Source organism: Gymnogyps californianus, chromosome 12 (assembly GCF_018139145.2).
Source record: "Gymnogyps californianus isolate 813 chromosome 12, ASM1813914v2, whole genome shotgun sequence".
In the NCBI taxonomy this organism is placed as follows: Eukaryota; Metazoa; Chordata; class Aves; order Accipitriformes; family Cathartidae; genus Gymnogyps; species Gymnogyps californianus.
Window position 1 is genome coordinate 19,526,942 of NC_059482.1, and position 15,400 is coordinate 19,542,341.

At 40.4% G+C, this 15,400-nt stretch overlaps 1 long non-coding RNA gene across 2 annotated transcripts in view; it reads right to left on the reverse strand.

Annotated features, from left to right (window-relative positions):
• The window catches only part of LOC127021345 (uncharacterized), a 148,963-nt gene extending 135,290 nt beyond the window's left edge, over positions 1 to 13,673 (reverse strand). For both annotated transcript variants that reach the window (XR_007767198.1, XR_007767199.1), the window contains exon 1: positions 13,542 to 13,673. This is a non-coding gene — a long non-coding RNA (uncharacterized LOC127021345). The remainder of the gene's footprint in view (positions 1 to 13,541) is intronic.
• Positions 13,674 to 15,400: the final 1,727 nt, after the last annotated feature.

Here is a 15,400-nt window from a genome sequence, read left to right on the forward strand (position 1 = left end):
CTACTCATTCCCACCCTCTTTTTCTGCATCATTAAAAAAAACCTTGAACACAACATTAAAAAAATGCTTTCCAGTCCTGTTGATGGCAAAAGAAACCACATCCTCAGCCACATAAGTAGAGATATTAGTCACTCATATAATATTCACGCTACAGTATGCTCATGTTTACAAAAATCCTTGCTTAGTCTGGCCACACCAGAAACTGAAAAAGGAAAGGAGCAGCACCTTCACAGCTTTTTTACAGAGTTATTACAAACCATTGCTGATACCAACCCTAGGCTTGCTGGCAAGAGATTAATTATGGACATAGCACATAAAACACGCAGAGAGCTAACTTAGTTGGAAAATAATATATCTCCATGTTCTCTTAGAGGATTACCATTATGAGTGTCCCAGTTAGGAGAAATGTTTATCTAGTGTGTTCTCTGCCTCCAGAAGAGGGGCTTCGCAGCTAGCAGGCATGTGGAGAGGCGTATTTCCATTGTCCAAGCTTACAATGTTTCATTTGTGTAACACTGAATCCCAACTTAATTAAATAGCTCCAGAGACCAGGCAAATCTCAATATACATGGGCAAGTGGTCGAACAGCCCCATTTACATGTGTGTCACAGCTCGCCGGGTATCGCTCCAAAAAGCATCTGTCTCAACAGTCTCATCTGATTCTTACAAACAAGCTACACTTTGCATTTTTGAATTTAACAAAGATCACACAGCTGCCAACATACTATCAAAGCCTAAAGACCAAATAAATGTTTGGCTTCCCTCCAACCGTCTTTGCTGTGGTATTATTACTGACAATAGAGCCAGAGCAGCAAAAGCAATGAGATGGCAAATTTACACATGTGCCATGTTTTTATACATTGTCTACATTTGCTGCTACAAGACTGTAAGCAGAACACTGGTGAGCATCTTCTGGTTGCAAAATCTGACCTATTTTAGGGCTTTAAGAAAGCTGTACAATGTTATTAGTGTATAAAAAACTGCAGATGGGCAAAATGATCTAAGAAAAACAATTCAAAGGTGTTTTGTTCATTTTCCCATGTGGGTAGTAGAAATAGATCAGAACTCTATATTCTCAGGGCTGCATTTTGCACTTTTTGAAGAAATAGCGTAATATTCCTAAAAACTGGAGACCCAACAGTTGATGTTTCCCTTCGCATCTGCTCATTCCACTTTAATACACATATTCCCAAGTCCTCGCGATAGGAGCGGCATGCATATATCCAAGGGTAGAATTTGTATTTGACCTGTGTAGGGGAGCTCTGCTGCGTTTTTCAGCTCAGTTAATATCCCAACCACCCTCTCATCAAAAGCCAAGCTATAGATAGTAATACAACTTTTTGATCTGTATCAGATGATTAGGACAGTGAACAAACACAACTTCTCCTTTATTACCTCTCCTATTTGGTGAATTTCCACTGTACACAAAGATCCGCTGAAGCAAACGGAGGCAACTCATGACATTACCTGCAGCAGAGCCTAGGCCCAGTCTTGAAAAATGCTTTGTGCAAAAGCCTGAACACTGACAGGACCCCCGAATTGGAATAATGTCAAGCATGTAGCACCTTGCTGCTCTGCCCACGTTATCATGAACAGCTGTGCTTTGGTCTCCTTCCCTTCGCTTAATTCAATCTGTATGTAGAGAGAGGACAAAGACAAGGCACAGTCACAGCCTGAGAAGGCAGCAGTATGTTGGCATGTCCACTTGCAATCTCCTGTTGCCAACACGCAACAAAGCGGTGAACTGCATTTGCAATTACTAGGCTCTTGTGACACAGGGCGAGTCATTTGGCACTGACCCTCCATCTTGCCTCGCTGCAATCGCCCCAGTACCTGACATACCTTATCTTTCACAGATCCCATCCCCTCTACCAAGCCATGCCTGGCACCTAGCCCCTCCGCCTTCGGGATGGAGGGGGCTCCTATTGTTCACCACTGCTCTGGTTTCCAGCTCTTCCCTCCCCCTGCTCTCCTCACTTTCAAATCCCCCATTGATTTAAATGCAGCTTGCCCTAGGCTTGCAAGCCGTAAAGACATCCCCTCCCAAAACAGAAAGAAAAAGCAGGAACAGTGGTTTTGCTCACAAGGTTGCATCACCCCACACTTTAGAGTAATTTCACTGCATTTTGGGAGGAGCAGCTCTTGGAAAGAAGGGCAAACAGAGCAAAACCAGACTTGGGTGTTGCTGGAAACATTTGCTAAAGACATCCCATTGCCCCTGTAGATTTTCAAGCTTGGGATTTTTTTTTTCCCCTCCAAGGCTTCTTTTAATATATTCTTTCTTCAAAGTTTGTGGTATCTGTGTAATTTTTCAGTCAGGGATTAGAGAGGATTAAGTCCTTGCTAGCCTGTGTCTCCCAGGGAGTGCTGGCTTTACATGCATGCTTTATGCACATTTCCAGTGCAAGTGCTCACACTCATCTCAATAGAGATGAATAGTGGCTTATTTTAAACACTACAGAATAAAGTCAGGACCTGCCCAATTGCATATTTAGCTCCTCTCTGGTCTGTCCTTTCTGTCCTTTACCTTCTGTGTGTTTTTTACATAAAAAACAGCTCATGAAGTAATTGCCTTCATATTGTGCCAGCTGCCTCAGATGCAAGGGTGATCTACAAACAACACTAAGCTCCAGCTACATGATACCATGAGGTCTCCCGGGTCCATCACACACCTATGCCAGAAAGAAATACCTTATCTTTTCTAGGTTTGTGGATCCAAAAAGTCTGCTTACTCCTGTTTGATTCGGGCCATTCTCCCCTCACATGTACATTTTCAAAGAATAATGCCAATCCAACACCACTTTGTTTTACCTCGGTGTATTTGCTCTATTACATTTGTGGAAATTTAACTTGATTCTGTTGTTAAGCAATACAGAAATAAACAGCAAAGAATACTTAGATGGACCAATTCAGTTTCACTTCTATTCTGTGCCATGCTTCCAGATAAGCATGCAACTCTGCTAGATACATTCACGCCAGCTTCAGCCAGCCAAAATAACTAACGGTTATTAGTGACAAGGCAGTCAAAATATCTAATTCAAGCTCACCAGAGTTGCTGGAGATATCCTCTAGTCACTAGTTTACATGGAAGTCTGTCCTGCTATTCCTACATTGCTCTGGTTAGGCATCATCTCTAGATTAAACCTAATGTATCCTTATCTGCAGACATACCCACATTCTCTGTTTCCCTGAGGATATTTCATATTTCACATCCACCGTAATCATACTCAGCAGGAGTTTATTAATTAGATGCAATTGGTCAAACAAAATCACATTTGTGTATTATTGCCTGTCCTGACTAGATAAGTATATATCTATTCCTGGACAGCTCAAGTTTGTTTCACATGGAAACTCACAACAGCAAATTGAACAAACAAAACATTTGCTGAAAATGACCATAAATAATATTAGAATGGCCAACATTAATTCCTTAAAGCAACCAGTTATTCATAAAAAGATTTGCATTAATCTATAGTGACTGGAGAAGACTAAATTCTTATTTTTTCAGGATGTTAAGGAGAGTAACAGCACTAGCAGGAATTAATGATTGTATCTCTTCCAAGCTTTTTCATAAATTAACATAAATATTAATTCAAGAACATGATGGTTTTAATAGTACAGGAAAAAAACCCAGTAGTTTAGATCATAAGTTGGGGGGGAAAAAAGTTGCTCTGGTTATGTTGCCCAGACTTGAATTCCTTTATCATTTGAGATCCTTATTAAGTCACTTGCATGGTATAGATTACAGTTCAATCCTAAAATTCCTCTACATTTATGTTTCTTATGTTTTTTACTTTGATATCCTGCCTGTTTTAATGAAGAACAGGATGTGCAATAGCTTGTTACTTACGGCAGTACTTTGACAAGGAACCTGGATCTTAATAAAAAACAGGAAATAAAATCCTTCATATTAAATCAATTCTTTAAAAAATAAGCATGTGAATGTCATATTTAAGATTAAAGGTATTTCTCTTTCCAGGAAAGGATCATAATAAGGTGGGCATGTGGCTATTTCAGAAACTGCACACATTTGGTAAAGAGCTTATAGAAAACAGTGTCAAATCCCATATTGAACCCAGCTGCTGGTACTTACTTTTTGATGTAAGGCTTACTTCCTGCAGATATACATCAAATTAAATTCTTTACTAAGCTCACAATGGTGTTTTCCCTTTAAGCAGAAAGGCAATACTTACCTGAATGAAATATTATCTCTCTTTAATGGGTTTCTACAGTGAAGCCACATTTTACATTTAAAAAGGTGCAGTGACAGTAGGAGTGAAGAGAGAAACTTGCTGTCTATTAAACCAGTTTATTTTCTCAAAAATAGCTTTAATGAAGCCAATTGAGGTTTGTTACACCAATGATATATCTGGTGTCCTAAGAGCAATTTTGATAGGACTGTTCCTATACTGTCACTTGGCCAATACCCCATAGTTTGTACCACTGATGATTTTAAGAGTGTTGCTCTGAACAGAAGCGTGGAGTGTTGTAACAGCAGATGCATCTCAAAAATAAGGGTAATGGACAAGAATACTGAGGCAAAGGAAATGGACAGATTAATATAGGTTACATAGTTTTCCAGGCTTTGTTTCGAGGGCTTGAAACATTCAGTGCTTTTGATTGCAAGAAAGAATTCCTACTAGATACAAACCAGGAAGATTTAGCTTCTAATTTTGATTCAGTAACATCTGCAAATGTCTGTCTGCAGTGATAATACAGTGTCTCCTATCAAGAAAACAAATGAGTGAGGAATAATGGAGCAGAGTCAACAAAGAGGTGCAATATGTTATATATTAAGCTCCCTTACATTCTGTCAGTCTCCTTTGCCTTTTGGACATATTTATCAGTACATACAGGATTCTTAGTCGATGTCAAAAAGTTGTAAGATTGTTCAAGTGCAAGTTAAAATACAGAGCAGAACTCACCGATTGTTGCACAGACACTCTTTCTGTGGCCCTTAACTTGGAAGATAGTCCATTTGAGGGTCCAGATATTCACCTAAAACAGTCTAGTGGTGATGTGGGAGGAAGCGTGTAAGCAGTATAACAAGGGGTAGGAATAAGCTCAACCACTCTAAGCTAATTTTCCAAAATTCCCAGCAGAGTCTTAAAGTCTAAGGGTGCGGAAGGCACTGGACAGAGGTCCCTCTAACTCCATTTTACAATAGTGCTTGTCTGAACTTTTTTCCAGATGTGGTAGTTCAGAAAGAAGATGGCTGGTGGGTGCTGTGAGCCCTCAACACTGCTGTGTAACTATAAAAAAATAGAAACAGTGAGAAAGGCAGTGCTTCCACCAAGAGTCTCCCACATGCTGAACGATTTTAAAAGTTTAAAAGGCATGTTCATTCTTAAAATAGAGTTGATCATTTATAAAAAGCAAAATAAAATCCTTTGGTAGATTCATGCCTAGTAGTTTTCTGGACATTTCTCTTCCTAACAGCCATGTCTGGATTGAGCAGTGTTAAGTGGGCTCCTCCTAAATTAAAACCTGGCTTGGAAACTCTCATGAATACTATTTTTGGGTTACAAATTGATCTTTTTGCAACCAAATTACCTCACTGTGAAAATGCTTTTTTCTGACATTAAGTCTTCATATCTTAACATTCTATCAACCCATATTAAAGCTACATATCCAGGAACATTCACTCACAAGTGATGTTGTCACTCTGTTAATTCTGTCCTTTGGATAAGAGATAAATTGTCAAGTTCCTCCTGAAAATTTTGGGTCCAGTTCCAATACGAGGCCAGCTGATGGGAGAATTCGACATTTGACAGACCCCATCAGAACTTGCCTGTTTTCATGCCTAAAGCCAGCTCTCTGCTCTTAGCCCAGAATCTTTTGAATAAGCACTACTTTCACAAGTAACCTTCCCAAAGCATTCGAGCCAAGCTTTAAAAGAAGATATCAGTAAAAGTTGCTCATCAGTTGTTTGTTCATTTTTATCTAGCATTGACAAAAAGTCTGTAAGATCAGACCAAAGCCCAAAGGAGCATTCTGCAAGGCTCTCGTTACTAACATAACTGAAAAGCCAAAGCAAAACAAAACACCATAATGATGATAACTACCAGCTCTGATTTGCAGCAAAGAAGCTTTGCCAGACAAACAGGATAGACAAAACTGAAAACATCACATAACTAAAATATATTACTGAGAATTTCCCTATTTCACACCCAAGGCGTCTTCACAGCATTTGAATCCCAGAGTTCAACTTGAACTCTCCAAATCTCACCAAACCTACCCAACCCTCCCAGCTGAGGATGGACTCAAAACTACTCTCATTTGGAGACTGCCACAGCTATGCTGACAACTTTCGCTGGAGCAAAACTCATGGGAGCATGAAGGCCAGTCAGGTCTTTCCTCTTTATGTGTTAGTTAACTTTACCATTTCTAGAACTAACTTTCCAGTAGTGCTGGCTTCTGGCTGCAGTGGAGACAAATACCAGCTGGGCATAAGTCTGCATATGGAGCCAGGCAGATTTATAAGGGCCTAGGGGCTTTTTGTGGATGAGCAGCTCTTAGCATAAGCCAGCATCTCTCCCTCCCTTCCCTGCACAAATTGCTTTGCTCAGACCATTATATGCAGTTGCATTTCTATACAATACACAGCCGGGGAGGAGGCCGAGATCTGGCAAAACTGAACATTGGCTTCACTGCACAATTTTCTTGGGTTAGTTTGATTGATAGAGCAGACTTCTCCCGGCCCTATGGGTGTTTGGCTGCTTTTCCTAGAGGATTTCTGATAAGACTTCTCCAGCCGCTACTTATCTGCTACAGACAGCCATTTTGCATCCTCAGAGCTACTTTCTCTTGTCTATTTACTTTCAGCAGACTGTCATGGCTTCTATAATGCCAAAAATGCCTGAATATTTTTTTTAATCTCTCTCTGTGTATATATGTATGGACTAATGCTAAAACAGCAGCCAATGCCTTCTCAAGGTGGTACACGTGCATCTGGTTCCCCATCTTCAGCCTAACTTGCAGTGCTTTCTTCCAAGCAAGACCCACTTGCTTGAGATAATCCCATTTCATGTCTTCCAGATAGGCTGCTTGCCAGGCACATGCCTGGGCAAAGGCAAAACTTAAGGCTTCTTGTTGCTCACAGGGGTGTAGGCAAAACCCAAGCCAGAGCCCCACAGGGCAGTATTAGGCAGAAGCATGATTAATGCAATGGTGCCAAGAAAAGAAAGCCCTTGGGAGGATCTGTGGTGAAATTCACCCAAATATAAGAAAAGGAAAAAGCGTAATGTAGAAAAGGATGGGACAAAATTGAGCACAAACAAAAGTGGGAGTCCCCGCTAAACCACTGACACACTTCAAAATAATGGAGGAGATTTCAAAATTTTTTAAAGCTTGACTTGACCAAAGTGGTATCAAGCACCTCTGGCAACTCCTGCTCCTGTTGCATTTTAGCATCACTCTAATTTCAGCTGTGCGCTTGCAGCTTTTGTGCCTACAAATATTTTCTGAGCAAGAGAGGCTTTAAACACATTATGGAGGTCCTTAGCACAACAGGACGTTCGTACCAGTAGACCACACGGAAACCTAATGGCAAACACCACTTCCAGCACAAGTCATAGCACAGCACCAGCATCTTACTGGGATCGAGGAGTCCCTGCACAAAAGGTTACTCAGCAGGGACAGGGCAGTTACAAGCTACTCAGATTGTTTCTTCACCACCACGGTTCAGGGGGCAGACTGAAAAATTGTATAACCTGATCAGAAATCCCTTATAGCCTGCTCTCCGGTATGGATAATTCAATTACTTATTTCAGACACAATGTAAAAGTGAGGAGAGCATTTTATCCAGAGACATGGTTTTCACAAGGCAGACGATAAAAGAAGTATTGTATCCCACCAACACTACCTGGTACAGCACTACAAACTCCTTGTCGCAGGGTGCAGAGCCAGAAGCTCTGTGGCTCCCGGCCCCATCCTCGGCAGAGCTGCATCCACCCACACACCAGGATTTGCTTGTGGGGCACCACATGTGAAGCTGTTAAACTCTGGAGTAGAACCGTGTGTGAAACTCTGCTTGTGCATCACAGGGGTTCACAGAAATGTTTTTCTTCGGTTCCAATGCATTCAATATGGGCTTGACAGCCTGATATTTCATGCTGAAATGAATCTAGACATCCAGAGTGGAGCCTTTGACAGAAGAGCTCAGCCCAGAGTCACGCAAAGCTGGGACAGTCATGTAACTCGCAGATGTAAAATGTAATGTTTTCTTTTATATAGCAAAGTATGCAGAACAGGTATTATTACTTTATTGCTCACCAGACAGCACTCTGTACGTCGTGCTCAGGCAACTTTGAAAACCATTTGACAAACTTCAGAAGACTTGGAACCACAGGAAAAATGAAGAGCCAAACACATACCTTTTTGACCAAACACCCTCACCAATGCTACCGTTGAACTGCTCAACCATCGCTAATGAAGCTAAAAAGAAGATGGGGCCCTTTAGGAACATTACAACATTACAAACTTTAAAACATTATAAATGGTTGCCTGCCCTTTATGAATTCGAAACAAAAAACACTGCTATCAAGACAAAGCCAAAAAAAAAAAGGGGGGGGGGGGGGGGGAAGAGAGAGAGAAAAGAAAAGAGGTTAAGTTTCCTCAACAGAACACGGCCAGGCCAACCCAAGGGAATTTTCTACCTGCCACCTCTTGCGGCTGCTTCTGGGCACCTTCAGTTCCTTACAGTACCTCCATGGCCTTGGGAGCCTGCTCCTTGGGCAGCAGTAGCAGCAATAGCTACTGAGGTTTGGCCACATCTACCTCACTCCTTTTCTCTTTCCCACAAGCCCATATAAAACAACAACAAAAAGACAAATATCCTTCCACATCCTTACTGAAGATATAAAAGTGAAGACGTGAAGGTCTTCATAAGATAAAAAAAGTGAACAACAAAACAAAATATAGGTCAGATGAACTGAACATTATTTATTGAAATGTTTCATTTCAATACTTTATTATTAATTTGAATTTCTAACCCAAAAGTTATTGCAAACCCAGATGAGAGTTTTCCAACATCAGCTGTTTTGAAGCAAAGTTAAACTCATGCAAAACTTTATTCTACCTCCTTTAAAAATAGGAAATTCATTAAGCAATGCCCTAAAGACTTCTATTTTGGGTCATACTATCTTTTTGGGGAAAAACATTCCACACAATTAATTCCAGCCAAGGCTAACTTATATTTTTCTCCACAATAACACAACTACTCCCTTATCAATCCTAGAAACCTGCTGTTACGTGGGAAAGAACAGATGATAAAGAGAATTTTCATCTCTCTTACTAGAAAGTATCCTCCCACTTAGGTGACCAGAAAATTAGATGGATCAGTAATTTCAAAGAAAAAAGTACTCCTACCTGTATTAATGCTTCAACACACACCTCTTAGTGTGCTTTGCAAATGCAACAAAAGCAACTTCCAAGCCATGAATAATTTTTCTTCTCCCCTTTGCATATATATATATGAATATATGTTCACCTTTGAAATATATATATTTCCTTAAAAATCATCCTTCAAAGGAAAATGCTGAAAAGAATAGTGCAGTGTGCGTGAAAAAAGGACAGAAGAATTAGCACGCTGACTTAAATCTGGCCTCTGGTTTTCTCAAAGAGGAATAAATCCCTTTATATGATCCAGTTTGCACCGTAACCACAGAATTGTTACCCAGACTGGCCCTGAGATATTTTACACTGTGGTAACAGAAATACTTTGCATTACTTGCTATCATAGTAACATGCAGAGTACTCGGGCTTCTTGCAAACTGAATTCAAGACAGTAACTTACTCAGACAATCCTAAACCATTGATTTCTGTTGTTTATTTTTTAACTAAAAGGTAAATTGAGTTTTCAATGCTACCTTTTCCAGAAGAGAAGAAAAAGATACAGACGCTATAGATAAGAGAATGCAGCAGAATTACAAAAAGTATAGTAACTGCTTCATTTGTAAAGCGTTTGAAGATCCCTAGATAAAAAGCACTTATGATTTTATAACAAGTCATAGCAAGAAACAATGGTTACAGACTCTCATTAAAGGTACATGAAACCTAACCTTTGTTTTAAAAAAAAAAAAAAAAGTTTTCCTAGCCTGTTGTTCCCCCGTAATCTCTATTTTCACAGCTAACTTATGTAAAAGTTATTAACTGCCCTATTTTCATTAGGATTTTACTCTGTATGTTTTGGCAGGTGAGCTAACACAAGTAACATCTTTTTCTTGCAAAACCCATAGGTGATTACATTACCTTCATTCTTACCTGTCTATACACTTCAACAACAGTTCTACTCATAGATGTCTGGGATTTATCATGTTGCATCAGGAAGCCCAGCTATCATCATAAATAGGCAGATATAATTAAAATGTTTTTCTACTGTTATATTTCATGCAGAATCCCATTCAAAGGGAGACTCTATTGAGCACGCTGCAGGACAGTGCCGCTTAGTGCCTCAGAATGCATCCTTCCCACATTCAATATTTTGTGGAAAACACAACGTTTGAATGTCTACCTGTCTATCTGAATTTCTCCAGGTACTTGGCAAACCAAGAGGAGGTATGCTGGATGCGTGCACTGGAGTAAGCGAGACGGCTCGGTGTGACTGGGCTTCCGCTACCCAGTTCGAGTGTTTGGATGTACTCGGCCACTAGATGGTGCAAGGAAATAAAAAGAAGGGCTTGAAACTCCCCTACTTAAGGCTCGGTATCCTGGAAAAATCCGTTCCAAGTATTCTTAGTTCTCCTTTTAGCTGATAAACATCATAAATATTGTATAGTCATGCATTTCCATACTCTTATTACTGAGTTATTTTGAAAATTCTGTCGTTAAAATAAATTAAATTCTAATATTCCTTCAATGTGAGCATTACGAAGGCTTCTTTTGCTTGTTTTGAGGACCCACATAGTAAATACTTCAGGCCAAAGCTTTCAGTATTAAAAGGCAGATCTCTAAACAGAAAACATACAAGTAGTTCTTAAAGTAGGCACTGCACTACCACGACCAGCAGCACGTCCGGGACGGGCTCCCCAAGCTGGAGCCTGGCAGGTGTGCTGCCTGGGTCCTGTGACAGTTCAGATGTGACCCAAGTGTCAGACATCCCCTTAACTGTTAATGGCACATAATTCTCATGGGTCAGTCAGAGCTCCTGCATCTGCCTCCTTTGGCATAGGCAACCTGGAAAACATCCACCATTTACAATAATACATGTGGATGTGTATTTGCTTTGTAAAGTATCCCAGTAAGCATTTTATTGTACTGACAGCTATTACAAGAGGAAAATAGGCCCTTTGGCATCCCTTCAATGAAATGTGAGAATGCAGTTTATTTTACTGCTCTCTGATGCTGCTAAATATGCTTTCCCGATGTATGTGTGCATCGGCTGGAAGCACAGGACTCACATGAGTAACTGCCTTAAAGCTGCACCCCTGAGAACAAGTTATTTGAAAGGCAGAAGTAGTCAGAAGGGGATAAACCTGGAGCTCAGTTCTGGCACCATTGTCCACAGTGAACACCACATCTCTCCCCCCTCCAGTCCATTCAATTCACTGGTGTCATTTCTCAGGCAAAGTACACTCATTAAATAGTTCTGAAACCATACTTCTCTTAAATCTACACAGCTAATAAAGTCCGCTCCGTGACACCTCAGTGCTAGCTTTCCAGCAGTGGCACCAGGGGAAAACATGCTCTGGCTTTAGGCTTACCAGCAGCATGATTCTCAGCAGCACCATGCAACTTTGCAGGAACTTGGGAGCTGCTCCACGTGAAGTGTAGTGCCACACCACTTTACCTTCCCCAGTCTGATGTCAAATTTCATATGCAAATCGAGGTAGTATATTTCTGAACTGTAGCAGCTAAGCAAGTTAACAGCTATAGCTTTTACTTGCAAACATCTTCCTCAATAACAGTCAGAACACGGCCATGGAAAACCTTTGCACCTCTAGCTGCTTAGAGTTTCCCTTCTGATTGGATCTAGTTGCACAAATTTCTTTATGTGCTTCTTTTCAGGTTATTTCCTTATATCCACAAACTTCACCAGAAGAATACCTGGCAAGTATTAGCCCATGCTGACATGCAAACCTTACTCCCACTGTCTGTGCTGCCAGAGCAGTAACTAATATACCAGGGCAATAATGATCTTGGTCATTCTCAAAAGGTGACCTAGCTTTGAAGCTTGCTTTCCATCTAGCTGGTTTTGAGATGCCTCATCCAAAATCCCATTTGCCACTAGAGGGCACTTCAAACCAAGCTGTCATTTCATATTAGCACAATTTATAAATGTGGAGGGTTATACCCGGCCTAGAAAGAGCTCCTCTGGCTCCTAGCAAACGTGCACAGCATATCTAATATAACTTTTCCAATGTTAGACAAACATGAGTTTTAAAGAAAAGTTTCCTACATTTGGAGAGCCAAGCTGGGTCCAGACAACGTCTTGCAAGTCTAAAACGAGGCTGTAGGTAGTATAAAACGGCTTGTTTTGTTTAACATAATTTGCACAAAAACAAGAACCAAATCTTTTTACTCACTATCGCTTAACAGATTCAATCTTACTACAATAAGCAGTGCTTAGTTTGTTTGCTTTTAACTTCTGAATCAGAGAGATTAAAAAGCATGAATCAGGACTGAAAACAGCTTGGAAATAAATCTTTACTGCAAGGAAAGCCTAGAACCGATCAAATATTACATGGAGCAAGACTAATCTGTTCATGTTTAGATAACTGATGCCCTAATTCGCCACAAGCTACTCACTGAAAGCTGCCTTACTTCTTAATAACTGTAGGTGAACCAGTTTTGTCCCATGTATTCGATGTCTCATTTGCCAAGTTTTTTAAAAGCTCAGAGTACACATGCATAAAAGTCCTGCCCAAGGTGTGTCACAGTCAAAAGCTAAGGCTTGAGGAAAGCAAAGATTACTCTCAAAGTCTGGACGACATTTGACTTCTTGTCGCTACATAAACAAGCGGTTTATTAATAAGACAGCAGGGTAGATAGATTACCTGCTAGCCCTACAGAAGTGGGAGTGACCAGCTCGCCATGGTTTAGCAACATAAACAGTAGTTACCCAGTAGGCTGGAAATGTTAAGTAGGATGGCTTTTACTTCTTGAGAGGGAGGAGAAAAAAGAAAAAAAAACCTTGTTGTTCTCCTGAAACCAATTTTCTAAGAAGCAGAAAGTACCTTTAGAAGCTCAAGCACACACTTTAGTAGAAAGGAGAACTGTAAAACACACTGAAGTGAAATGCTGGTCTGAACGCAGCTGTAAAGCTGGCAGCTGGTATCACTGTTATCTGACTGGCTTTCTCTCTGTTTATTTTGTAGGGGACCCACCACATTATCTAATGTCTATACATAGAACTGGGAAATGTTCAGTCATTGCTGCTTTTCAATATTGCAGATTTTGACACAACACCTTTATAAAAAAAAAGCGGGCAGAAAAGGAAACCACTGAAATTGCAGTGACAATTTTTCTAAAATGAATTATGAAGCTCTTGACTTCATAATTCACCATCTAAAGCAAGTTATTTTCAGAGTGAGGTATCTTACCTTAGTAGAACATACTTGTTTCTCAACAGCGTATCACTGAAGTGCCAAGTCCTGATCAAAATGTCAGTATATGACAAAACTTGTACCAGACTTGAGAATATGGTCTGTGTTTCCACGCTTACTCCAGAGTTCTGTCCCCTAGAAGGGAAAACAAGAAGCTGTTAAATTTAAAAAATATGCAAAACACATATGGTCTTTTTTTTATAGAAATGCTTTATACATTCTCTAAATCTGCTTTAAATAGGCATTAATGTTTACCAAATCAAGTTGATTTCATTTTAAAGGCTCAATCAACATAAAACACTTAAAATTCCTGTCATTCCAGATTATTAAAACATAAGTAACTTCTTAAAATCCAATTTGTGTTTTGCCATATGCTTTGTAGATGTACTGTTCAGCCTCAATGAATTCCAAAATTAGACCAGTCATTTTTACTTGCTGGCCTCCAATGCCAGCAAAACTGGACTGAGCAAATGAATAATCAATCCTGCAGAAGAATGGTTAACTGAAAATGAAAATCAATTCAAACTTTTCATGGCTTAGTTTATTTGGCTTGTCATTTGAAGGAAATCTGTTCATTCAGTTGCCAACACATAACTTGATTGTCATTCTGGCAGTATCTGTTTTCTAAGATGACCTAGCTTCTACAGCTATGCGACTACATGAGGCTCTGTTTTAGTTGTTGTTTTCAGGGCAATTAAAATGTCAGTATTTGTGAAAACTTGAAAACATGCATTGTGAATGATTAAAACCTGGAAACAAGTTACAAGATATAAACCCCTCCTGCTTTCAAAATCCCATGATTTTTTGAGGGCCAAGCCTGAGTTTGAGAATGCCCTGGGTTGGCAATATTGTGGAGAATGTGCTGGTTTTTGCTGGGATAGAGTTCATTTTCTTCACAGTAGCTGGTATGGGGCTATGTTTTGGATTTGTGCTGGAAACAGTGTTGATAATACAGAGATGTTTTCCTTATTGCTGAGTAGTGCTTATACAGAGTCAAGGCCTTTTCTGCTTCTCACCCCACCCCACCAGCGAGGAGGCTGGGGGTGCACAAGAAGTTGGGAGGGGACACAGCCGGGACAGCTGACCCAAGGGATATTCCGCACCATAGGACGTCATGCTCAGCATATAAAGCTGGGGGAAGAAGAAGGAAGGGGGGGATGTTCAGAGTGATGCCGTTTGTCTTCCCAAGTAACCATTACGCGTGATGGAGCCCTGCTTTCCTGGAGATGGCTGAACACCTGCCTGCCGATGGGAAGCAGTGAATGAATTCCTCCTTTTGCTTTGCTTGCGTGTGTGGCTTTTGCTTTACCTATTAAACTGTCTTTATCTCAACCCATGAGTTTTCTCACTTTTACTCTTCTGATTCTCTCCTCCATCCTGCTGCGGGGGGAGTGATCAAGCAGCCGTTGCTGGCTTGGGGTTAAACCACAGTAACAACAATGTTTTCAGCTACTGAGCAATTAGTCCCAGATCCACCTACTGTGGATATATGGGATATGCTCACACTTTGCAACAGAGTAAGTTCCTTAAGGATATCTAAATGACTGTTCAGTATCAAACTTGCAGGATCTATGCTTCCTAATACCACTTGGTTACATTCAGGAGTAGATTTATATTCAGATTAGCTTCTACAAAACCTGCTGCCACCTACATACCTTTCATCAAACTCAAAAATAGTTTGATTCTATGCTTTCTTACACTGCCCCTTTAAGTGTTGCCTGATCACAAGTAGGAAACAGTGAGCAATCCCAGGCAGGGAGACAGCTGTCTGCTTATCTGATAAGGCTTCATTAGAATAGGTAGCTGCATTTTGCAGCAGAAAATCTAATTCCAATTCCAAATGAAGTCATTTGAAC